The sequence below is a fragment of the Lissotriton helveticus genome, chromosome 11 (genome assembly GCF_964261635.1).
Source record: "Lissotriton helveticus chromosome 11, aLisHel1.1, whole genome shotgun sequence".
Taxonomy (NCBI): domain Eukaryota; kingdom Metazoa; phylum Chordata; class Amphibia; order Caudata; family Salamandridae; genus Lissotriton; species Lissotriton helveticus.
Genome location: NC_136072.1, coordinates 1,034,429,830 through 1,034,455,956, shown reverse-complemented (window position 1 = coordinate 1,034,455,956; position 26,127 = coordinate 1,034,429,830). Strand labels below are relative to the sequence as shown.

General features: G+C 52.5%; 1 protein-coding gene across 19 annotated transcripts in view; it reads right to left on the bottom strand.

Moving 5' to 3' along the window:
* The window catches only part of ATXN2 (ataxin 2), a 1,876,777-nt gene that overhangs the window by 457,597 nt on the left and 1,393,053 nt on the right, over positions 1 to 26,127 (bottom strand). The gene's annotated exons all lie outside the window — the stretch shown is intronic.

The following is a 26,127-nucleotide window of genomic DNA, read 5'->3' as shown; positions in this document are numbered from 1 at the left end:
GGATGGACAAATTCGAAGGACAATCTTGTCCGGATGAACAGCAAGAAAAGGAGGCTTAGAAGAAAGTGCTTGGAGCTCACTCACCCTGCGCACAGAGGTGATGGCCACCATAAAGGCAGTTTTAAAGGTCAAAACCCTGAGAGGACAGTTATGTAGCGGCTCAGAGGAAGCACACATAAGATATGTAAGAACCAAGTTCAAGTCCCACTGGGGCATTACGAAGGGAACAGGAGGAAAAAGATGACTAATGCCCTTAAGGAAGCGATTTACAACAGGGGACTTAAAAAGAGAAGGCTGATCAGGAAGCCGAAAAAGGCTGAAATGGCCGAGAGGTAGCCATTTAGAGTACCCAGAGCAGAGCCCTGCAGGACCAACGAAAGGGGGAACAAGAGAATCTCAGAAAGAGTGGTGGAAAGGGGATCCACAGCCTTTGCTGTGCACCATGCCACAAATTTGTTCCATCTGCAGGAGTATACAGTCTTAGCGGAGGGACACCTGGCTGCCAAGACAACATCACAGACTTCGGGAGGCAGGTCGAAAGCTGTCAACTGTCGCCGCTCAATCTCCACGCACAGACGTGGAGGCTGGACAGGTTTGAGTGGAGGACCGTCCCCTGCTGCTGCGACAGAAGAGGTAGTGGGATCGGATGATCGATGGCCATGTGTATTAGCTCGGGATAGCAGCTCTTTGTGCCCAATCCGGAGCCAAAAGAATAACTTGGACCCGATCGCGCCTGATCTTCTTCAGCACTCTGGGCAGAAGTCGTATAGGCGGAAAGGCGTATAGAAGACCGCAACTCCACTCGTGCCGAAAAGCTTCACAGAGCTAGTGCTGCCTTGGCAATTCCAACGCGCAGAAATGTATGTATGTATGTATGTATAGATATTTTTATATAGCGCTTGCTGTCACCCAACGGGCATCCTGGCGCTTAGATAGTCATGACATACAGGTGTTACCAGCATCCGAAAAATCTAGTGCAACATTCTGGGAAATAAATGGGTCTTCAAGTTTTTCTTAAAAGAGGAAAGATCGGTCATACCCCTCAGGTCCAGCGGGAGGGAGTTCCACAGTTTTGCTGCGGTGAACCTGAAGGCCCGACCTCCCATCCGGGAGCGCCTGATCTTAGGTACTGATACCAGATAGGCAGAGGCTGACCGGAGTGGTCTGCCTGGGGTATACCAGGAGAAGAGGTTCTGCAATGGGAGTGGGCCTTGACCATGAAGAGCCCGAAACACCAGACACAGGGCCTTAAAATCAATACGCTGCAGAATTGGCAACCAGTGTAAGTCCCTGAGAGCCTCAGCGGAGGAGTCCAGACGGTGGCGTGACAATGCGAGTTTTGCAGCAAAATTCTGCACACGTTGTAGTTTCCCCAATAAAGTGACAGGCGCCCCCAGAAGCAGTGCGTTGCAATAGTCGAGACGACTTAAAATAATGCTTCGCACTACCTCTGGCCTGGCACAAGAAGGGAGCAAGGGAATGAAATGCTGACATTGCGTGTTTTCTTCGGTGGCGGACAGATCTAACCAAGGCTCTCCCCGCTGTTGAAAGAGACCTTGCAGCATTATACCGCACCTTGGTCACTGATAGCCACAACACACTCCACAAGAGCAGGGAGGCCTGGCAGGAAGACTTGGGTCCATTTGACGAGGACAACTGGGGGGAGGAACTTGAATTCCTGCGTGGTACGTCCATTGCGGCACGCCTTCGACTTATACAATTCAAATACCTCCACCAGGTATACTTTACTCGCTATAGGCTTTGACGCGCTGGGATGATTGCGTCCCCATTATGCCTGCACTGCGGCTCGCTGACGGCACCTCCTCCACACGACATGGGATTGTACTGCCTTATCGCAGTTCTGGCGTGAGGGGCTGACCTGCCTCTCCGAGGTTTTAGTTTGAGATGTTCCACGGTCTCTGCATTTAACTATGGTTCACATTACAGACGAAATCGGAGGTAATAGAAACAGAAGGAACTTGCTATTTCTGAGGGTTACCTTGGCTAAGCGCGATATTGCCAAGGCTTGGAAGGCGACTTCCCAGCCCTCAGTTGGGGCATGGAATCGGGGCCTTGATTTCTCCATGGGGCTGGAAATTCTGATTTTTAAGGCACTAAGATGTCCTGAGAAACACCCGAAAATATGGAAGCGGTGGGCCGATTATCAAGGTCTATATCTTGAACCTATCCCCCTGGCAAAATGTGCTGATGATTTGCTATGAAGATCCAAAGTTGGGTATGCGCACTGTGACCAATTATATTTATACTAATTCATCACAAGTGGAGTCAATATCTGATAATGTTTACATGGACATTGCGACACTGCTGTTCTTTGTTTATAATGTTTACCTTCGTTTGATTCAGTCCTGTGTATCCTCATTTTCTAGACAAATGTAAATAAGTTGACATCTTCACTCATGCCATGTTATGCATACAATGTGTTGCCCTGGATCCTCCTGGGCTAATTTTGCCTGTAACAATAAAATCTGTTGTAGAAGTGTCCTTGCACCACCTCCGAGTGAAGACGCCATTCGTGACCCATCATGCACCAGCGGCTGAGTTCGTCCGCCCTGGCGATCAGTGAACCTGCTAGGTGTTGAACCACCAGGGATATGCCCTGACGTTCCAGCCATGTCCAGCCATGTCCAGAGGCAGAGGGCCTTTTGGCATAGGGTCCATTAACCCACCCTCCTTGTTTGTTGCAGTACCACATGGCGGTGATGTCAGTGAAGCACAAGTTACAACTTGTGTAACGATATATCTGTAAGAGACATTAGTTAGTAATAGATTCCTTACCGTAGAATATTCCCCAGGCGTCAGTCTGGATCCGGAAAGTTTTCTGCTTAGGAGTACCCCTGCATGCCAGAAGGTGGCGTTGTGCGGCTCCGCGTCCGTCACTGGGGTCGTAAGCGCCGGGATGACGTCAGAGGCTACTTAGGTGCCACCCATGCGCACTGTCAGTTCTGTACACGACTTTCCGAGCCGAAATGCAGAGCCATGCAAGATACTGACCATTGGTGCATGAAACTAGGGCCCTAAAAGGGGATGACCTTAACCCTAGTAATCAGTTCGCAGAACGGGGAGGATGGGTGGGGCGGTAAGGAATCTATAACTAACTAACGTCTCTTACAGATATATTGTTACACAAGTAGTAACTTGTGCATCTGAATGAGACACATTAGTGATAGATTCCTTACCTTAGAATAGATACTCCAGCAAGACCAACCCCGGTGGTGGGTCTGCAAACAAGATTACACCAAAAAGTAACGGAGCACAGAACGGCCAAAGAAGCCGTCTCTCCGGACCCGACTGTCAAGGCAGTAGTGCTTGGTAAACGTGTGCCGCGAGGACCACGTAGCTGCCTGACAAATGTCCTGCAAGGGAATGCCACGTCTCAAGGCAGTAGTGGCAGCCGTTGCCCTGGTCATATGGGCACGCAGCCCCACCGGAGGCTCCTTCTTGGCCAAGGAGTAACATGCTTTGATGCACAAAATGACTCACCGGGAGATGGTCCGTTTGTGCACAGCCCGACCTTTTTTGGCGGCCACGTAGCCAACGCGGAAATGGCCGAAAGATAGCCTTTGATAGTGCCCAGAGCAGAGCCCTGCTGGGCCAAAGATAGGAGAAACAGAAGAACCTCAGAAAGAGGGGCCGAAAGGGGATCTGCAGCCTTTGCTGTGCACCACGCCACAAATCTGTTCCATCGGCAGGCGAATACCGTTTTAGTGGAGGGACGCCTGGCTGCTAGAATGACATTACAGGCTTTGAGAGGCAGGTCGAAAGCAGTCAACTGTCGCGCCAATCTCCACGCATGGAGGTGGAGGCTGGACAGGTTCGGGTGGAGGACCGTCCCCTGCAGCTGCGACAGAAGATCCTCACGAAAAGGCAGACGGATCGGGCGATCCATGCTCGGGATACCATACTCTTCGAGCCCAGTCCAGAGCCACAAGAATAACTTGGGCCCGGTCATGCCTGATCTTCAGCACTCTGGGCAGAAGTGGTATAGGTGGAAAAGCGTACAACAGACCGCAGCTCCACTCGAGACGAAAAGCACCTCAGAGTGAGTGCCGCCTTGGAAATTCCAACTCGCAGAACTGACGACATTGCGCGTTCCCTTTGGTGGCGAATAGATCTAACCAAGGCTCTCTCCATCGCAGAAAGAGACCTTGCGCCACGTCCGAGTTCAGACGCCACTCGTGATCCACCATGCATCAGTGGCTGAGTTAGTCTGCCCTGGCATTCAGAGAACCTGCCAGGTGTTGAAGCACAAAGGTAATGCCTTGATGATCCAGCCATGTCCAGAGGCGCAGAGCCTCCCGACATAGGGTCCACGACCCCACCCAGCCCTGTTTGTTGCAATACCACATAGCGGTGGTGTTTTCCGTGAACACCTGCACTACACTTTCCCGGACAAGGGGAAGGAATGCCTTCAGTGCAAGCCGGATCGCCCGCAGCTCCAGAATGTTGATATGGAGCCAGGACTCTGCCGGAGACCAGAGGCCTCTGATCTCCGCCTCTCCCATGTGGCCTCCCCATCCCAGGAGGGACGCATCCGTCACCACTGTGTGCTCCGGTTGGGGAAGGGAGAGGGATCTGCCACTGACCCAATCGCGGTTCGTGAGCCACCACTGCAACTGTCGTGCAGCGCCCTCCGAGATCTGGACGTGATCGGACAGGTTGCCTTGATGCTGTGCCCAATGGAACTTCATGTCCCACTGCAAAGCCTGCATATCCCATTTGGCATGTGCCACCACCAGGATGCCGGAGGCCATCAGGCCCAGAAGCCGGGGGGCCATCCTGACCGAGACCCGGGATAGAGGCTGAAAGAGCGTAATCATAGCCTGAATATCCCGGGCTCGCTGCTCGGGAGGATAAACCCGAAATAGCGTCAAATCCAGAACCGCTCTGATGAAAGGGAGCTTCTGAGAGGGACTCCGGTGCGACTTCGGCACGTTGATGGAGAACCCCAGCAAATGCAGGAGGTCAGCCGTAGTCTGGAGGTGGGCGACAACTGCCTGGGGCGAGCCCGCCTTCAACAGCCAGTCGTCGAGGTGGGGGAAGACTGACACCCCAGATGAGCTGCGACCACAGCCATCACTTTCGTTAACACCCGAGGGGTGCTGGTAAGGCCGAAGGGGAGCACGGCAAACAAAATACTCCTGGCCCACCATGAACCGCAGGTACTGCCCGTGGGTGGGCAGGACGGGGATATGAAAATATGCGTCCTGCAAGTCCAACGCTACTATCCAGTCTCCAGGGTCCAGGGCAGTCAGGACCTGAGCCAGAGTCAGCATCTTGAACTTCTCCTTCCGGAGGAAGCGATTGACGTCCCGGAGGTCCAAGATGGAGCGCAGGCCCCCCCTTGTCCTTCTTGGGGACCAGAAATTAAGGCAATAACAACCACTCCCTACTTCCTGATTGGGACCGTACTCGATGGCCCCCTTGGCCAGGAGCCAAATGATCCCCCGACATGCTGTGGTACTGAGGTGGCATGGCTGGAGGGGAGGACAGAAAAGGGAGCGATTAACCTTAGCAGATTATCTGCAGCACCCACTTATCTAATGTGATTTCGCGCCAGTGGTGGAGGTGGTGACTGACCCTGCCTCCTACCGGCGTGGGGTTCTCCCTGAAGCTCGGCTTAGGAAGGCTTAGAGGTGGAAGCAGCAGGGGTGGAGGTGTACTGACCCACCTGTTGGTTACCAGACCCGCCCCTGCGGAAGCCACGTCCGTGGCCACGTTGAGGCTGGTTCTGCACAGGCTTTCTGGAGGAGCGTGCCTGGGCGCTTTCACCATGGCCATGAAAGGCACAAAACCTAGGCGTGGCAGGGCTCCACGTGGAAAGACCCAAAGACTTGGCCGTGGCCCGCGAGTCTTTAAAACGCTCAAGGGCATTGCCAGCCTTGTCGCCAAAGAGGCGGGAGCCATCAAAGGGCATGTCCATGAGGTGGCTCTGGAAATCAAGCGAGAACCCGGTAGACTGCAACCAGGCATGGCACCGCCACAGTCGTGGAAATCGCCCTGCCCAAGGAATCAGCCGTGTCCAGACCACACCTGATGGCAAACTTCGCTGCATCCTTGCCCTCCGCTATTGCTTGGGAAAGGACAACCTGGACCTCCTCAGAACACTGAGGCAGGACCTCTGCTACCGAATCCCACACTGCGTGGGAGTAATGGCCCAATAAGCAGGCGGTATTAACTGACCGCAACCCCATGCTGGCCGAGGAGAACAACCTCTTGCCATACTGGGAGCTTCTTAGAGTCCTTATCCAGCGGAGCCGTGGGAAAGGCACTCTGCGACGTCGAGGCCTGAATGACCAGGCTCTCAGGCGTGGGGTGAGTGGGCAAGAAGGCAGGATCCCCAGGCGCCGGACGATGACGCCTAGCGACGTTCTTATCCACCGCTGCCCCAGATGCCGGCCGCAACCACGTGCCCAAGAGGACTTCGGTAAAGGCCTCATTGAAAGGGAGCAGCGGTTCAGACGAAGTAGACGCCGTCTGGAGCACCTCCGTAAGGAGGTTGGTCTTAAGGGCCACCGTAGGGAGGTCGAGATGGAGAGCCTCCGCAGCGCGACGCAGCACCATAGTGTAGGAAGCGCCCTCCTCCATAGTAGGCAGAGGGGAGGCAAACTCCGGGTCAGAACACACATCAAGCTCACCAGCATCTTGAAGGTCATCCACACAATCCTGCTCGGAGTCACATTGCCGTGCAAGGATGTCCTCAGAGCTGTCCCAATCCTCATGCGGCTCGGGAGTCGAAGGAGCCGGCCGCAGCGGCAGGGTCAGAGCCGAAGAAGGGGCAGGCGGCGCCGGCCGGGGCCAAACCGGAGCCGCATCCCAATGCGGATCCCAGGTCGGAACGAAATGGTCCGAGAACCGGGGCAGGGGTGGGATAAACGGCACCCAGTGCGGCACCTGTGGCGGCGCTGGAGCCGGAACAAAGGGTATCGCCGGGGCCGAAGCCAGCGGCGCTGCACCTTGTGGCGCCAGGGCCGGAGCCGAGGGATCCTGTGGCCGGCGCCAGAGGCGGTGCCGCCGGGCCAAAAGGATCTGGACACAGGACCGCGGGATCGCCGGCGGGAGCCCAAGACCTAAACAGGTGGTCCATGGCAGCAAGGAACTCTTGCATTTCTTCGGGAGTCGCCGAAGGTCCCGGGTATAGCAGGTAGGCCGCGGGACTCCCAGGCTCCGGAGGAGAGACGGGGGGACATCAGAGAGCGAACACGCTTCTTCGACTTTTTCTTATGGCGTTGCTTACCGGAATCTGAAGGTGAAGACTTAAAGCCAGAGGAGCGGCGGCTCCGGTCCCGCGAACGGCCCCTAGACCAGGAGCGGCGGTGAGAGAGTGCTGGACCTCAAGCAACTTCCGGCGCTGCTCCCGCAAGGCTTTCGGGACCATGGAACGGCAGTCCCAACAGTCCCAGGAGTCATGGTCGGTCTCCAGGCAGTAGAGGCACACATCATGGGGGTCCGCCACCGACATAGTACAGCAGCACGACCCACAAGACCTAAAGCCGGGCATCCCTACGTGCACCAGGAGCCAAGAGAAGGAGACAAAAAGTCTTAAAAAAATGGTCAAAAACTGACATACGTGCTCAATGTGCGCTTTCGAAGTGGAAAAAGAAAGAACTGACGTCAGCGTGCATGGGTAGCGCCTTAGTAGCCTCTGTGACGTCATCCCGGCGCTTACGATGCCAGTGACGGATGCGGAGCCGCATGTCGCCACCTCCTGGCGCGCAGGGGGTACTGCTAAGCAGAAAACTTTTCGGATCCAGACTGGCGCCTGGGGAATATTCTAAGGTAAGGAATCTATGACTAACGTGTCTCTTTCAGATCACCTGTACTACTCTTCTCTGGACAGAGGGAAGGAATGCTTTGAGAGCATGACGAATCGCCTGAAGCTCCAGAAGGTTGATGTGGAGCCCGGACTCCCCCGGAGACCAGAGGCCTCTGATCTCCGCCTCCCCCATGTGGCCGCCCCATCCCAGAAGTGATGCATCGGTCACTACTGTGAACTCTTGTTGGGGAAGGGAGAGGGATCTTCCGTCGACCCAATCCTGGTTTGTTAGCCACCAATGCAATTGGTGTGCAGTACACTCGGAGATCTGGACGCAATCTGACAGGTTCCCCTGATGTTGTGCCAACTGGAACTTTAAAAAAAAAAAAATGTTATCCAATATTTGTAAAGCGCACAGCTACCCGGAGGCATCCCGGCGCTGGGGGCCGTTGGGAAGATTAAGCGAGCTATTGCCCAGAGTCACATGGTGCTGGGCAGACCCCTACCGCCGGACCCGGGGATCAAACCATGATCCCCAGCGTCCGGTATCCCACACAGAATGGTATAGCGGCCCAACAGACATGCAGTGTTTCTTCTCAAGATGGTCCATCTTTTTGGATTCCCTATCAGGTGGTGCGTTAGGGAATGCACCTTTGGATGTGGAGGCTTGGACCACCAAGCTCTCAGGGGTGGGGTGTTGGGAGAGGAAAGTGGGGTCGCCCAGGGCCGGGCAGTGGCATCGGGCAATCATCCTATCCACAGGAGCCCCTGTGTTGGGCCTGAGCCAGGTGCCCAAAAGGATGTTGGTTAGGGTGTTATTGAACTGCAGCAGGGGCTCTGAAGAGCTCGCTGCCGGCTGAAGCACCTGTCAGGAGGATAGTCCTGACTGCCACCGTAGGTAGCTCGAGGTTGAGAGCCTCGGCCGCCCAACGCAACACCACTGCGTAAGAAGCTCCTTCCTCTGTAGCCACGGTAGGAGGAGACAACATGCCAAGGTCTGGGGAAGTATCCAGACCACTGGCTTTCCCAAGTTCCTGTCTCCAGTTCGGGCCAAACTCCAACTGGTCAGTTAGAGGGTCTCCAGACCACTCCCAGTCCTCCTCACCCTCCTCTAATTGCCAATCTGGCCTGATTGGAGCACCAGGGTTGAACAAGGGCACAAAGGTACCCATTGGCGCTGGATCCGACATCAGTCGACACTGGTCCGGCTCCATGTCCTCTACAGGGCGGAGGCCGGGGTCGACGCCGACTGGGGACACAACCGGCTTCGGCTGCGGATATGATGCAGGTGTAATCAGGTTGACCGGCGCGATCCGGATGCAGGCCTGAATCCAGGGGGACCCTGCGGTGCTGGGGCTGGCATCGAAGAGCTCAGGGCCCCTAGCTGAGTCTGCGGAGCTCGAATGCGCGCCGGCGGAGTCGGGCTGGCCAAAGATGGCTTGCATCGCTTTGTAAAGGGTGCGGAGCTGGGGAGGGGTTGTTCTGAGTCCTGGGAAGGTAGGGGAAACTCGGAGTCGACCCATCAGGCTCCGCATGTGGGAGAGGCACCACCCGCACCCCTTGTCGAGTCGGACGGCCGACGGCGAGAAGTCTAAGAGCGACAATGGTTCTCTTTGTGCTTCGACTTACCTGAGGAGTGCAAAGACTTCGAAGAAGACTGGTGGTGGTGACTCTGCGACGGTTCCCTCGACCTCCCACACGACCGGGACCTCGAACGGCATGGATCGGACTGCCGGGCCTCAAGAAGCTTTCAGGACCGCTCCCGCAAAGACCTAGGATTCATGGTCCGGCAGTCGGAGCACGACTTGGGATCATGGTTGCGCTCCAGACAAAACAGGCACACGCAGTGCGGCTCTGTCACCGACATTAGTCGGCTGCAGGAGCCACAAGCCTTGAAATCCTTGACGTGCACCAGGAGTCGAAGACTCAAAAACGTTGTTGACAAAAGTCGCCAAAAAGTTAGTCAAGAAGTGACTGGAGGTACCGCTCTCTCCGGAAAAAGAACTAACGTCAGTGTGCGAGGGCGTCATCTAAGTAGCTACCGCAAACGTCATCCCGGCGACGACGCCAACAACGAAGCCGACCGACGCCACCTTTCGACGCGCAGGGGTACTGCTGACGAAAAACGTTCCGGATCCAGTCTGACGCCTGGGGGTAATTCTAAGGTAAGGAATCCATAACTAATTGTCTCTTTCAGATTATTGCTATTTACAAATATGCCTGGAGAAATTCTTATTGCATACACAGGTGTGAGGAAATACTCCACTGAACCAATTCAAAACCCCCAAATCGGAATAAATACACAAACCAATATAATCAGACTTGAAGACTAGCTACAGAGTTACACGTGCCTCCTTCAGCATTGTATCTGCTTGTAATGAAGCTTACCATTACCTGTGCTATGTGCTTTACCTTTAGCCAGCCTGTTTGAGACCATTTCTTGGGGATCTTCGTGCAATTTTAGGACAGAACGAAAAGGAAACCAGTGAAACCTAGTTTCACAAGCAATCATCTCTTGCATGTTCTGAGTCTATTGAAAACAGTGTAAACTAAGTAACATCAATTGACGATGGCTGACATACACAGTCAAATGCCCACCACTTCCCAAAACATTTCTAATTTGAGGCTTGACACAAAAGCGATCAATGTAGCGCTAGAAGGAAATGCATGGATGATCAGTTCCTGACCAGTGGAGTAGATGGAAAAGAATAGGGTACTTACCTTTGCTAATATCCTTTCTGTCAGAAAGCAGAAATGTCATATTTCGTATTTATTTACTCTTTCACATATTTAGCATCTTACTAGTTTCTTCTGGCACCTGGCTCCAGAAGATATTTAAGCAATGCACCCAATCAGTACCAGGTGGTACCCAAACGGAGGTGAGGCAGTAACTCCCTAAAGATGTTGTTTGCTTTGGAGAAATCTATTCCAACCCATTTTTCTGCCCCTCACCCCCCTCCCCCAAACAACATACTCCACCCCTAGAGGCCAACACAACGAGAAGAGAGATAACCAGTATTAAAGAGAGGAAACATACCTCAGGAGGTGAGGCATTAGGATGACCAGGACAATGTAGGGAACTCAAGTACCCAACAATAAGATAATTCCCAAAGTTAAATACCATGTATGTGATGGATAGGTCTTCCTGCAGGTTCTACGACCTAAAAAGCACCAACTATGCAATTATGTCTATATCAATCCTATCCCAAGAACAGCAGAATCTGTGCTTTAGCCGTCACAAAACAACCCAGACTGCAATGCATTGCGAATGAACGGATTGAAATGGGCGTTTGAAAGATGCCTAGTGTGAGAAGTTGGCCTGATATATGATGCTCACTAGTTCTAGTGATCACCTTGTATCAGTCCAAACAACCCTTATGGTGATTGGTTGTAAGCCAACCTTATAGACCAGCTATCCTAATGGTAGCATGGACAAAGCAGTCTTAGGCTAAACTCTTTTGGCATGTGAAGCCAGCTGTTTTACCACAATATAACCCCTTGAATACCAAGTGAAAGGACACCACACAGGTTGTTATGAAAATAAACAGTATATTTATTAATAACAACACCTCTGAACTCTTTATGAGGTCAGAGGGCTAAGTACATGACAATCTCTTACGAAAAATACTACAAGTCGCACAAAATTACAATGGTGCCCTAGGGGCACAACAAACCATATCTAAGTAAGTGGAATGTGAGAGTCGATAAAAGGAATGGAGCTGTCCAGAGGCTGTAGGATCGATGGGACCACGCTATACTAACTTCAGGTAAGTAATAGGAGGCCCACGGAACGCGTGTGCAGAGTGTGAACTCACACGCGAGATGCGTAACAACGTCTATGTACAGTACAGTTCAAGTTAAAGGTGAGTACGGACAATCCTGACTAGATAGGACAACAACGACTGTAGAACTGGACACTAGGACAGTTAAACTACCCTTGAGCACCGAAATGCTCTTGTTACCTCACCCACGGACTGCGGGTGCACAGGTGTCAAAGTGCGTCGGGTTCTCGCGTTGAAGTCTATAGAGCCTGAAAGAAAAGATGCTGCAGGCGACCAGGAGGAAGATGTCCGGTGCAATCCAAGGGTGGATTGGTGAAGAAGAGGACCTGAAAGCAGAGGGGACAGTGTTCAAAGTCACTAGCCAGTGACCGGTGTGGAACCAGGAAGGAACCAGGTGCTGTTGTCGCGATCAGGTGAAGAGTGGACGCTTGGCTCTGCAGCCACGTGGACCAGGAGGCGTCTTCGAAGACCAGGATGGTGGCACGAGCTGTCCCACGCAGGCTCTCGCTGTCGGCGGTGTCCGATCCGGGATTGGACTCAACAGGCCTTGGCAAAGGCAACCCACGCGGTGAAGGGAAAAGACGTCAGGTGCGGACTAGGAGAGTCCGGGGTGCCCCTCTTTTGGAAGGGAGCAAGGGCCAGTCTGGAGCAACCAGACCAGCAGTGAAGATTCAAAGGTTCGTCGTCTGGGAGGCCACTAGCCAGCCGGCAAGTGACCAGACAACGCGTCGAGCAGCAACAAAGCAGAAGGGCCCCACGCAGATCTCGTGGATGCTGGAGGGCTGATCTTCGGTGCTGGGGCTGCTCGGGGTTGGGGCTTCTCAGTCCCCAAAGCACTTGGTCGAGTTTACCTCGGGAGTCGTGCTGGAAGCGAAGAGCAGTTTCTTCCAAGATGGCCGGTCCCACGTGTCTCGTCGCACCCACGGATCTCAGCTTTGCTGCAGATGTAGGTAGAGGTCGGAGAGGTCTGGGAATCCGGGTCTCGTCGGGCTCTGAAGTCTGGATCCTCGAGGGAAGACAAAGTGAAGCCGCTGGACGCTTGATGGTGCCTGCAGTTGCAGGGTGGACACTCCTTGTCCACAAGGGAGATTCTTCAGTCTTCTGTGGAGCAGAACGTCGAAGGCCAGAGTTTCTTCTTGATGAATAGTTCAGTATAATCTAATTTGGAATGGGACCAGCTCCTACCTTTATTCTCCTAAAGGGGGCTGCACTACTGACTAGGTCCCTCCCCTGGGTGGGACCAGGAAGGGGGGTGGCTACACCCCCTATCCTTTGTCCGGTTTCCCGCCAGAGCTGGGGCAGGGATGCCCCAGCAACTGGTTTGAACCGGTGTATGCACAGGGCACCTTGTGTACCCCAGGCATGTCTCATTCCTTTCAGGCCTCCCTACCTCAATACACAAAATCCTGTCTGGGGTGGTGCTAGCACCTCCCAAGGCAGGAAATCCTTTGTCCAAGCCACCCTCGCTGGAAGGACTCCCAGCAGCAGGAGGTCAGACTTGTGTCTGTGGTGGCAGCATCCATTTTGTGATGCTGAGGCTCGAGTTAACTTTAACCGGGGTTCACAGTTACATACATGTCGTGTCCATCTAGAAGGGTGGAATGCTACCCCCGTTGCCAGAATTGGCGAGGGGGTAGTACTCCAAATCGTATGACACCTTACTCGACATGTTTTGATAATGTTATACCAGAGTTAGCATTTAACCGCGAGGTTGATAATGCACTTAAGAGTATATGGTATAGCGTTATCATGGAACAGCTATTAGGACTTGGTTCCGCAAGCTGCAAACGGGCTCAGCTCGTGCCAGAGCACCATCTCACATAATTCCAAGCCGTCTGCCTTCAGGATTGATATGGCCTTCCATAGGAGTGACTGATAGGAATATATGTGTCCATTTTAGGGTTAGATATAGGCATACTATATCTACAGCAAAGGGTGTTTACACCACCTTGCCCCAGCTGTCATGCAGCCAGTTGTGTCAGATTTAGATGGCCAGCCAGGAGTGGCATAATACATGCTTCAGCCCCTGGTAGGCCCTGGGTACACCTATGCCCTGGGTACAGGGACTGATAAGGTGGCCAGTACCAATTGGTAAATGCACCTAAAGTACATGTTTGTCAATTTAGAGAGAGAACAGCTAGAATGGGGGTCTGATTAGCAGGCCCACAGCCAGGGAAAGTCATAAACCAGTGAAGCAAAAAGCAAAAATCTGGGGTGAACATAGGATTGCAGACCCCACTCTCCTACAGTTGCATCCTGGGATAGTCAGACGGCAAACTTTGCAGGAAGTGGTCATTAGGAGGGAGGGAACCTGGTAGCTAACTGGCCAGCAACTGAATTCTGCCCTGAGGGGATGAGAGCATTTTCTGAGCATCCAGAACTCAGAACTCGAATGACAGGAGAAAAGGACTCGCTGCTGCACCAAGGAACCGAAAAAACAGAGATGTAACACCGGCATGGAATGCATCTTCTGAACCGGATAACTAGCAAAGGAGAAGATAACATGCCTGCTGTGTCCTGCTACTAGAAAATTCGTCTCCAGGACCCAGTCAAAGTAACTGACTCCAAGGGTCAGTTGGCTGACTACCTGGTCACAGCACAAGCAACAACAGCTGAAGAAGCCTGCTGCGGTGAATTGGTAGTCCAAATCATCAAGCTGCTGTTTCTTGTCACCGTGCAGCATCCGAGGCCAGGACCCTGTGCTCAAAGTGGTACCCGAGCGTGCTGGACCCAAGAGAGTGGTCAGAGTGCAGCTTACTTACCCAGAAGATGAGTTATCGTCCAATGAAGGACTCTGCTGTAACCGCAATACTGGGCGACCGGTAGCCCAGTCGGTACTGAACTTTTGCCAGGACCTAGAGAACTTCAAGGTACGTGGATGCCTGTGGCCAGGACCGTCTCACAGAGTTTGTGGATCAAGGAGTAGTCGCAGAAAGACCCTCATCGACTGCATTGCAACCTTGAGCATCTTCAGCATCCTGTATCACTTGCATCAGGATCTCTTTCATAGGAACCTATAGCAAATGGATAAAAATGCCTGGAACTATCTGAAGTCTATTTCTTCCTCCGAGGTAACTGTTTCGGAGGAGCTTACTGGCCCCCTGACTTGTTTCCTGTTGGAGTTGGTTGTCAAAAGTAACTCAAAGTAAGCACTGATAGATGCTAATCCACATTTGGAACACTTCCCTAATAACTGGCTCTTTCCCCGATTCATGGAAACAGACCATTGTTAGGCCCCTTAGAAAAAAACTTAACGGCGTGCCTGGTGATTGGAGCAAATATTGCCTAATCTCTCTTCTCCCAGCCCCTGCAAAAAAGCTGGAGAAGTGCGTATAAAGACAGCTATCCTCGCTTGTTGAGGAACATGGCATCTTGCATGATACCCAATCTGGGTTCAGACCTGGTTTTAGCACCGAAAAAGCCCTCTTGGAGGAAGCAAAATCAATAAGAATGACAGTGGACACAGGGTCATCAGCGATGCTGGTGCTCCTAGACTTGTACGCTGCATTCGACACGGTAGACCATGCAATACTGCTGCATAGACTCAAGGATATCGGCGTGGGGGATGGTCTTGAGATGGCTGAAACCGTTTCTCTCCAACCGGACACAACAGATTGCCCTGCAAGCACACAAATCCAAACGCAAGCAGATCTGGTGTGGAGTCCCTCAGGGATTAGCACTCAGCCAGCTCCTTTTTAATATCTATCTGGCTCCGCTGTTTTCTCTCATAGCCAATTGGGGTGTGAAGGCGATCTCCTACGCCGACGACACCAAGCTGGTGTTTTCTTTTCAAGAACAAGCGGACAATGCCGTTGAGAATTTTAAGGGCTGCCTGACATAACTCCCTATGGATGAACAATAACAAATTGAAGCTTAATGCCGAGAAAACAGAGGTACTATTTTTTGGAAATACTCTCCCGCGGACCTCTGGTGGCCACAGGAAATATGCCCTCCCCCCATCCCAGCAAACTCTGCTAAAAATCTGGGGGTAAAATGGGAGACGGATCTCTCGGTTTCAGCACAGATCATGCAGGTGTCTTCTAACTGTTTTGGCACACTGAAAAGCTTACGGAAATTCATCCATCTACTTCTTGAGGACTGTCGCCGAGCCGCAATACATGCCACGGTGACGACTAGATTGGACTACACGAACAGTCTTTATGTAGGCTTACCTGCATATTTGATTAAAAGACTGCAAATGGTCCAAAATGCAGCTGCGAGAATGATGAGGCGAGTACCTTACTGCCATTATATCTCTCCGCACATTAAGAAGCTCCACTGGCTGCCCGTGGTCAGGAGAATTGAATTTAAGGCCTTGACATTTGCTTTCCACTCCTTAAATGGTAAATGCCCGAGCTATTTGAAACTGTGCTTATGCAGCTACAAACAGAAAAGGCTCCTGAGATCCAATTCCATAAACCTACTATGTGTTCCGAGGTTCAAGAAAGCGCAAATTGGAGGTAGATCGTTCACGGTTAAGCTATGGAATGCCTTGCCAAACTTCCTGCGACAGATAGAATCTGGCCACTTTTCAGGAAAGCACTGAAAACATGGCTTTTTAGCCCAGAACTGAAGGACTAGGTTTCTGTAGGAGTTATTGCTGCACGCACTTCTGTCTCGCTTTAGTACCGGGACACCTTTGTTTGAGGTAGAAGTTCGCACTTTATAAATGTTGCTATTATTATTATTAAAACAATGTAAGGAAGTCCAGGTGGGACTGGTTATGCAATATATGCTGGGACACAAGGTTTGGAATAACATCACATTTAATAACAGCATAAATGGAGTATCATAGTGTATTTCTAGAAATAGTTCTGGTGATCACACAAAATGTGAAAGTGCAGGAAGTGAGGGGTTATGGGGACATTTAAAATTTACATCGCATTGACAACAACCATATGCAAAACTTCAAATGAATTAGTTGCAGTAATGGAGTTTTGGTTGTAAAGGTTGACGTCGTTTCGATCTCATGAATGTGAGATCATCATCAGGACGAGACGTGTGAGCAGGTAGAATCAGAGTTATCTTGGGAGCCAGGTTACTGATGGGCAGAGGAATTCCTATCAAGCAGGAGCATGAGTTCCAAAGAGTTGCGGGACGCAGTGAGTGTTATGGAGATGAACAGGTCAATATTGCCGGGGAAGGCGAAGGCATAAGATAGAAGAGGAGGACCCGTGAATGGTTCTGCGGGTAGTCGGGCTGCGTCAAGCGTGGTTGCAGGAGCATTAATTCTTGTTAGTATCTGCATACCAGGCGAGACGAATTGTTGTGGTACGGGAGCAAATGCACCCACGCTTGACGTATTCAGACTATCCGCAGGACCATTCATGGGTCCTCCGCTTCTATCTCCAGTGGCCCCTCGCGGCCTCCTAAGAATCCACCTTCACATGAATGAATTTGAATTAATTGATATTTGTATAGCGCATGGCTACCCTGAGGCCTCCCAGCTCTTGTGGACCTAACAGGCAGAGGAGCAGCAGCATTAGAGCGGTGCCTTGAAGAGATGGGTTTTCAAGAGTTTGCGGAAGGCCAGCAGATTAGTTTCCTTCCGCAGAGTGCAGGGAACAGTGTTACAGAGATTAGTTGCATTAAAGGAAAAGGAGCATCCGCCCCATCTAGTTCTCCGTATTTTCTTCGGAGTGGCCAGAAAGGAGAAGCTTGAGCGGTTATAATTAACTGAACTGCTCGTGCCTTCGTCGCAAGGTCACGAGGAATTTAGTGGCCTCCCCCAGACCTGTGTTTCTCTTAAATACTTTATATAGTGGAGGCACATTCGTTGTATCTTTCCCTGTCTCATGTCAATCGTTATCCTGGATATCGTTCAGTACCTGCTATCTATTGGAGACCTCTAGTGGTTGAAATGAAGGGTGTACAGATACGGGACAATTAACTGCTTGACCTAATCTGCTCCTCTTGGGTATAGAGGGCTGAAAATGCCCGTTGAAGAAACCCTGGGGATGAAGCAACATATGTTCAAATTGAGATGACGTACCTCCCCCATAAAGACGCCCTTAGCCCACCTAGGTTCCCTAAAATTAATTATAATGTAATTCCCAGCATAGTGTTTTTCTTAGGGGGCCAATCCAACACACTCTCCTTACATGCAGGATCTGGTCAGCATCCCTTATTGGGAAGTGCCAGTTCCTTTTCAGCCAGTGAATCACTCTATTCCTTAGAGAGTCATAAGGTTCTATTTGGTCCGGCCGTAAAGGGGGAGCATTAACTATGACTGCTACATAAGGGGCACGTTCTAGAGGTGAGTCCATGGTTACCTGGGCATCTACAACATTGGCTTCTATTAAAATGGCAGTTATAGCCTCTGTTGAGGAGGTAGCTCGTAAAGCACTTCAGTTAAAATGCAGTTCCATTATTTTGAAGCACTGCAAATAATATTACTAAGATATTCAATGGCCCATACTCCCCAAAATCAGAAGGATGTAAGGCTTAGTTGGCCTTGCCAAGATTCAAATTCATCACTGCAAGTCACAACAGATCTCATCAGTGAACATTAACTGACTGACTACCATGCTGTTTTCCAGGTAATGATAACTTATCAGGGTATACGTACTTTGTAAAATAGCCATAAAATTAAGAACAGGATAGTTTTTTGGTAAAATAATGCATAATGTATTATTTGTATCTTGAAAAAAACCTTTCAGCTCAAAACATGTGCCACCTGACTACAAAGTCTGACAAACGTAATGGAGCTTTCCATAACAAAGAAATGTGTTATTAAAAGGTATTTAGCAGCATATGTAATGGGAAGCATGTAAAAAAGGTTTCTCAGTTGTGGTCTCTCGCATGGAACCAGATTGGACATTTTTCTGGCTGCTGGGCAAGACCGGAATGTGCAGCCTGTTGCATGTTAAACAAAGACTCCTAATCTGGAAATTAGGCTTTCATCAGCCAATAATCTAATTTGCAGAAGTATAAAAACGGTGATGGCTACCACAACGGAGAACAACTTGGGCTGAAGCACAAGTTACTTACCTTCAGTAACGGTATATCTGTAAGAAACAGTAGTTAGTGTTAGATTCCTTACCTTAGAATATCCCCAGGCGTCAGACTGGATCCAGAAAGTTTTGCGTAGCAGTACCCCTGAGTGTTGGTAGGCGTCGTCTGCAGCTCCGCGTCCGTCGTCATGATCGCCGGGATGACGTCGTCGGAGTACTTAGACGCCGCCCTCGCGCTTTGATGTCAGTTCTTGTACATAGCTTTCCGCACCAGGAATGCAGAGCCATGCCAGAGACCGACACGGGTGCCATGAAACTAGGGCCCTGAAAGGGATGTCCTTAACCCTAGATATCGGTTCGCAGAACGGGGAGGATGGGTAGGGCGGTAAGGAATCTAACACTAACTACTGTTTCTTACAGATATATCGTTACCGAAGGTAACTTGTGCATCTGAAAGAAACAGGTTAGTGTTAGATTCCATACCTTAGAATAGATACCCCAGCAATACCAACCCCGGTGGTGGGTCTGCGAACCAAGATCACACCAGAAAGTCCTGGAGAACGGAACGGCCGAAAAAGCCATCTCTCCGGACTTGGCTGTCCAGGCAATAGTGTCTAGCAAACGTGTGCAGCGAAGCCCACGTAGCTGCCTGACAGAGGTCCTGCAAGGGGACTCCCCGACCCAGGGCAGTAGTAGCCGCCGTGGCTCGAGTGGAATGGGCCCTCAGGACAACAGAAGGCTCCTTTTTCGCCAAGGAGTAACAGACCTTGATGCACAACACGGACCACCGAGAGATGGTCCACTTGTGCACCGCCCGTCCCTTCTTTGCACCCACGTAACCAACAAAGAGCTGGTCGTCCACCCATAACTGGCGTGTGCGGTCTAGATAAAAGGAGAGCGCAACTTTTGGGTCCAGACAGTGGAGCCTCTCTTCCTCCTTCGAGGGATGCGGAGGCGGAAAAAAGGTGGTCAAGGTGATGGACTGCCAGATATGAAGGGCTGTAACCACTTTGGGCAGGAAAGAAGGACGAGTTTTCAAGACAACTTTGTCCGGATGGACAGAAAGGAAAGGAGGCTTAGAAGATAGAACCTGGAGCTCACTCACTCTCCTGGCATAAGTGATCGCAAACAGGAATGCAGTCTTAAGAGTCAGAAGATGAAGAGGGCAATTGTTAAGGGGCTCGAAAGGAGCGCACATCAAATAGGTTAGTACAAGGTTCAAGTCCCACTGAGGCATCACGAAAGGAACAGGATGAAACTTGTGCATGATGCCTTTCAAGAATCTATTTACAACAGGGGAATTGAAAAGAGAAGGCTGATCAGGAAGCCTCAAGAAGGCAGAAATGGCAGAGAGGTAGCCCTTAATAATGCCCAGAGCAGAGCCCTGCTGGGCAAGAGAAAGAAGGAAGAGGAGAACCTCTGAAAGGGGGGCAGAGAGTGGATCCACAGCCTTTGCTGTGCACCATGACACAAATTTGTTCCACCTGCAGGCGTATACCGATTTTGTGGAGGGACGCCTGGCTGCCAGAATCACATCACAGACTTCAGGAGGCAAGTCAAATGGCCTCAACTGCCGCCACTCAATCTCAACGCATGGAGGTGGAGGCTGGACAGGTTCGGGTGGAGGACCGTCCCCTGCTGCTGCGACAGAAGGTCCTTCTGAAGAGGTAGACGAATCGGGGGATCGACTGACATGCTTAGTAGCTCGGGATACCAGTATCTTCGTGCCCAGTCCGGAGCCACCAGGATGACTTGGGCCCAGTCGCGCCTGATCTTCTTCAGCACTCTCTGCAGAAGTGGTATAGGCGGAAAGGCGTACAACAGACCGCAGCTCCACGTGCGACGAAAGGCGACTCCGAGCGAGTACCGCCTTGGAAATTCCAACGCGCAGAACTGATGACATTGAGCGTTCTCTTTGGTGGCGAATAGATCTAACCAAGGCTCTCCCCACTGCTGAAAGAGGCCTTGCGCCGCGTCCGAGTTCAGACGGCATTCGTGATCCATCATGCACCGGCGGCTGAGTTCGTCCGCCTGGGGTTCAGGGAACCTGCCAGGTGTTGAACCACCAGGGTGACACCCTTTTGTTCCAGCCATTGCCAGAGGCGCAGAGCCTCCTGACAAAGGGTCCACGACCCCACCCCGCCCTGTTTGTTGCAATATCACATGGCGGTGGTGTTGTCCGTGAACACCTGCACTACACTTCCCCGGACAGAGGGAAGGAATGCCTTCAGTGCAAGCTGGATCGCCCGCAGCTCCAGAAGGTTGATGTGGAGCCGGGACTCTGCCGGAGACCAGAGGCCTCTGATCTCCCTCTCTCCCATGTGCATCCCCCATCCCAGGAGAGATGCATCCGTCACCACTATGTGCTCCGGTTGGGGTAGGGAGAGAGATCTGTCGCTGATCCAATCCCGGTTCGTGAGCCACCACTGCAACTTTCTTGCAGTGCCCTCCGTGATCCGCCGGACATGGTCGGACAGGTTGCCCTGGTGCTGTGCCCACTGAAACTTCAGGTCCCACTGCAGAGCCCGCATCCGCCACCGGGCGTGATGCACCAGAAGGATGCAGAAGGCCATCAGCCCCAGGAGCCGCAGTGTCAACCTGACCGAGACTTGGGATAAAGGCTGAAAGATCGGAATCAGAGCCTGAATATCCCGAACCCATGGTTAGGGGGGATAAACCCGAAACTGCGCTGAGTCCAGAACTGCTCCGATGAAAAGGAGCTTCAGAGAGGGGCACAGGTGTGACTTCGGCACGTCTATGGAGAACCCCAGCGAGTGCAGGAGGTCGGCCCTAGTCTGGAGGTGGGAGACGACTATCTGGGGTGAGCCCGCCTTCAACAACCAATCGTCAAGATAGGGGAAGACTGAAACCCCTAATCTGCGCAGATGAGCTGCGACCACCGCTATCACTTTCGTGAACACCCGTGGGGCGCTGGTAAGGCCAAAGGGGAGCACGGTAAACTGAAAGTGCTCGTGGCCTACAGTGAATGGCAGGTGACGCCGGTGGGCCGGCAGGACAGGGATGTGGAAATACGCGTCCTGCAAGTCCAACGCTACCATCCAGTCTTCAGGGTCCAGGGCAGCTAGGACCTGAGCCAAAGTCAGCATCTTGAACTTCTCCTTCCGGAGGAAGCCGTTGACGCTCCGTAGGTCCAAGATAGGGCGTAGGCCTCTTTTGCCCTTCTTGGGTACCAGAAAGTAGTGGGAATAGCAACCACGTCCTACTTCTGGCCCAGGAACGCGCTAGACAGCCCCCTTGGCCAAGAGGGCCGTAACTTCCTCCTGCAGAAGTCACAAGTGATCTGCCGACATGCGGTGGTACTGTGGTGGCATGGCTGGAGGGGTCGCCTCAAAGGGGAGGGAGTAGCCCCTTCGGACGATTTGCAGCATCCACCTGTCCGATGTGATGGAGAGCAAGTGGAGGAGGTGATGGCGAACCCTGCCCCCCACTGGCTTCGAATGGGCTTGAAAACTCGGAGGATTTTGAGGCAGATGCTGCGGGGGCGGGTGTGGACTGACCTTGCCGATGTCCCCCGGCACCGCCACGGCGGTTACCACATCCGCGACCGCGTTGAGGTTGGTTCTACGGCCTGTGGCTAGCTGAACGTGTCGGGCGCCCCTTTCTTGGCCACAAAAGGGACGAAAGGTGGAAGTTTGCTGCCGTTGGCCAAGGCACAAGGACTTGGCTGTAGCACTGTGTGAGAAGTTGGCCTGATACAGAGTGCTCACTAGAATAGTGAACATTATATATCAGTCCAAACAACCCTTATTGATGATTGGTTGTAAGTCAACCTTATAGACCAGCTATCCTAGTAGCATGGATACGAGCAGTCTAAGGCTAAGACTCTAGAGGGCGTGTTAAGCCAGCTGTTTTACCATCACATTACCCCTTGAACACCAAGTGAAAGGACACCACACAAGTTGTTATCAAAAATAAAGTATATTTATTTATAACAAGACTACCCTGGCTCTTTATGAGACAGGGAGCTAAGCACACAACAAAACTCTTAAAGAATTACTGAAAGTCGCACAATTTACACAAATGCCCGAGGGGCACGAAAAACCATATACACAAGAAGTGGAATGCGAAGTTACTAGCAGGTAAGTAATACTTTTCTAGACTGTAGAAACGCTAGGCCTACAATGCTGAACCCTTCGATTAGAAGCAGGAGGCCTAGGGACGCCGTGTGCAGAGTGGGAACTCTCACGCGTAATGCGGGAACAAGTCTATGGATGCTAGCACTTCACAAAGTTACTGTTCTCGGGCGAACCCAACTAGGTGGGTCGAAAACAAGGGTGGATCCGAACACTTAGGGTGTTGGACTATGCTGGAGCACCGGAGTACTCAGTTTACCTAGCCCAGGGGCTGCGGCTGCATAGGGTTCAAGTTGCGTCGGAAACCCTCGTTGAAGATCCAGGAGCCTGAAGAAATAAGTTGCTGGCAGGCGGCCAGTGAAGGAGTTCGTGGTGATCCAAGCCTGGATCAGGGAAGAAGAAACCTGTAAGCAGAGGGGACCAAGTTCTGAATCACTAGCCAGTGATTTAGGTGGGCACCAGGATGGCACCGGACGAAGTCACCTCAGCCAGGTGAGTGGGCGCTGCTGGGCTCTGCAATCTCTCGGACCAGGAGGCGTTGTCGGCGACCAGGATGGAGGTGCGAGCTGTCCCACGAAGGTACTTGCTGTCGACGTCGCTGGACCCAGGATTGGGCAACAAGTCTTGGCAAATGCAAGGCCCACGCAGTGGACCTAAAATGGCGTCTTGAGTGGACCAGGAGGGTCCAGGGTACTTCTCTGAAGGAGGGAAGCAAGGGCCAGTCTGGAGCAACCAGACCAGCGGTGTTTGTCGTTAGAGTTCGTCGTCAGAGGGCCACTAGCCAACGGGCAAGTGACCTGGACAACGCGGTGAGCAGCAAAAAGCAGAAGGGCCCCACGCAGATCTCGTGGATGCAGGGGGGCTGAACTTCGGTGCTGGAGCTGCTCAGGGTCGGGGCTTCTCTTACCCCAAAGCACTCAGTCGAGGGTCACTCGGTGGTCGTGCTGGACAAGCGTCGTGCAGTTCTGAAGATGGCCGGTCCCTCGAGGTCTCGTCGCACCCACGGATCACAGCTGGGCTGATGATGTAGGTTGAGGTCAGAGGTGCCAGGGAAGCCGGTTCTCGTCGTGCTGGAGCAGTCTTGATCCGGAGGAGAGACTGGCAACAAACCGCGATGCTTGGGTGGTGCCTGCTGCTGCAGGGTGACTACTCCTTAGTCACAAGGGAGAAATCTTGGGAAGAGTCTTGAGTTCTTCGTGTAGAAGGTCGGTTCAGGATTCAAAGATTGATCTAATTTGGAAGGGGGCCAGTTCCTACCTTTATCCTGCAAAAAGGGGCTGGCACGCGACTAAGTCCTGCCCTATGGGTGGGACTAGGAGGGGGGTGGTTACACCCCTCTCCTTTGGCGGGCTTTCCCCAGATCAGGGGCTGGAGTGCCCCTGGAACTGGTTCCAGCCGGCCTATGCACAGTGAGCACCGGGGTGCCACTTGCAGTCACCTTCCTCTAAAGCCCTGCCTACCTAGGATACACAAAATCCTGTCTGGGACGGTGCTGGCACCGCCCCTGGCAGGAAACCCTTTGTCCTTGCCTCCTGGGCTGGGAGGACTCCCAGCAGCAGGAGGGCAGACTTGTGTCTCGGTGGCAGCATCCATCTTGTGGAGCTAAGGCTCTGTCTGACTTTAACCAGGGTTACAGGTTACATACATGTCGTGTCCCTCTAGAAGGGTGGAATGCTAACCCCGTCTCCAGAATTGGCGAGGGGTTAGTATTCCAATTCGTATGACACCTTACTCGACATGTTTTGATAAAGCGATACCAGAGTTGGCATTTAACCGCGAGGATTATAATGCACTTAGGAGTATATGGTATGCGTTATCATGGAACAGCTATTAGGACTTGGTTCCGCAAGCTGCAAACGGGCTCAGCTCATGCCAGAGCACCATCTCACATGATTCCAAGCACTCTGCCTTCAGGATTGTTAAGGCCTGCCATAGGAGTGACTGATAGGAATACATGTGTCCATTTTAGGGTTAGATATAGGAATACTATATCTAAAGCAAAGGGTGATTACACCACCTTGCCCCAGCTGTCGTGCAGCCAGTTGTGTCAGATTTGGATGGCCAGCCAGGGGTGGCATAATACATGCTGCAGCCCCTGGTAGGCCCTGGGTACACCTATGCCCTGGGTACCTAAGGTACACTGTACAGGGACTGATAAGGTGACTCAGTATCCAATTAGATATGTACCTAAGGTACATGGAATCCATTTTACAGAGAGCAGTAGGCCTGGGGCCCTGAATAGCAGGGTCCCAGGTCAACTAAGTCAGAAAACCAGCAAAACACCAGGCAAAAAGTTGGGGCAACCATAGTCAGGGATCTACCTTCCTACACACTGGAGTCCTTGAAACGCTCCAGTGCACTGTCCGCCTTGTCGCCAAAGAGACGACAGGCATCAAAGGGCATGACAATAAGGGTGGCTTGGACATCCCCTGAAAAGTTGGCGGACCTCAGCCAGGCGTGGCGGCGAACCGCCACCATCGTCGCAATCGCCCTACCCAGCGAGTCCGTGGTATCAAGTCCACACCGGATGGAATAGCGTGCTGCACCCCGTCCCTCTGCTAGGGCTTTGGTAAGCTTTGCCTGGACCTCCATCGGGCACTGCGGCAGCACTTCCGCAACCGTATTCCACAGAGAGTGGGTGTAACGGCCCAAAAGGCAGGCGGTTTTGACAGACCGCAACCCCAAACTCAGTGAGGAGAACAGTTTCTTCCCAAACTGATCGTACCTTTTGGATTCCCGATCCGGAGGAGCGGTCGGAAATGCGGTATGGGAGGTAGAGGCCTGGATTACCAGGCTCTCGGGGGTGGGCTGAACGGACAGGAAGCTGGGGTCGCTTAGAGTCGGGCGGTGGCGTCCGGCCACGTTCCGATCTACAGGGAGGCCTCTAGAGGGCTTGGACCAGGTGCCCACCAGAACGTCAGTGAGGGCTTCGTTAAACGGCAGGAGAGGCTCCGAGAAGCTTGCCTGCGGTTTGAGCACCTCAGTGAGGAGGTTAGTCCTCATGGCCGCGACCGGGAGCTAAAGAGCCAAGGCCTTGGCTGCTCTAGTCAACACCACGCTGTAAGCAGCCCCCTCCTCTGTAGCCACGGTAGGAGGGGAGACAACTCCAGTGTCTGGCGAAGTGTCCAGACCACTGGCCTCTCCCAGCTTGTCTGCCCAGTCCTGGCTCAACTGGCACTGCAGTGCCAGAGGGTCTTCAGACCCATCCCAGTCCCCCTCGTCATCCATCTCCTGATCGTCAGGAATAAATGATGGAGCCAGGTCGTCGGTGAAGGGCTCACCGATCGGCGAAGACGGCGCTGGGCGGCGCAGGTTCGACGCCGGACCGGGGACAACGTTACCTGGGGACGACGTCAGGGGCGGCACCCTAGGTGACGGATCCAGCAAAGGGTTGTAAGGTCGACCGGCGTCATCATGGATCGAGGCCTGGATCCTGAGGAGCCCTGCGGCGTTGGGACTGGAGTCGTCGACTGCGCCGGGGCCGAAGCACCCGACGGCGCCGGGGCCGGAGCAGCTTGTGCTCC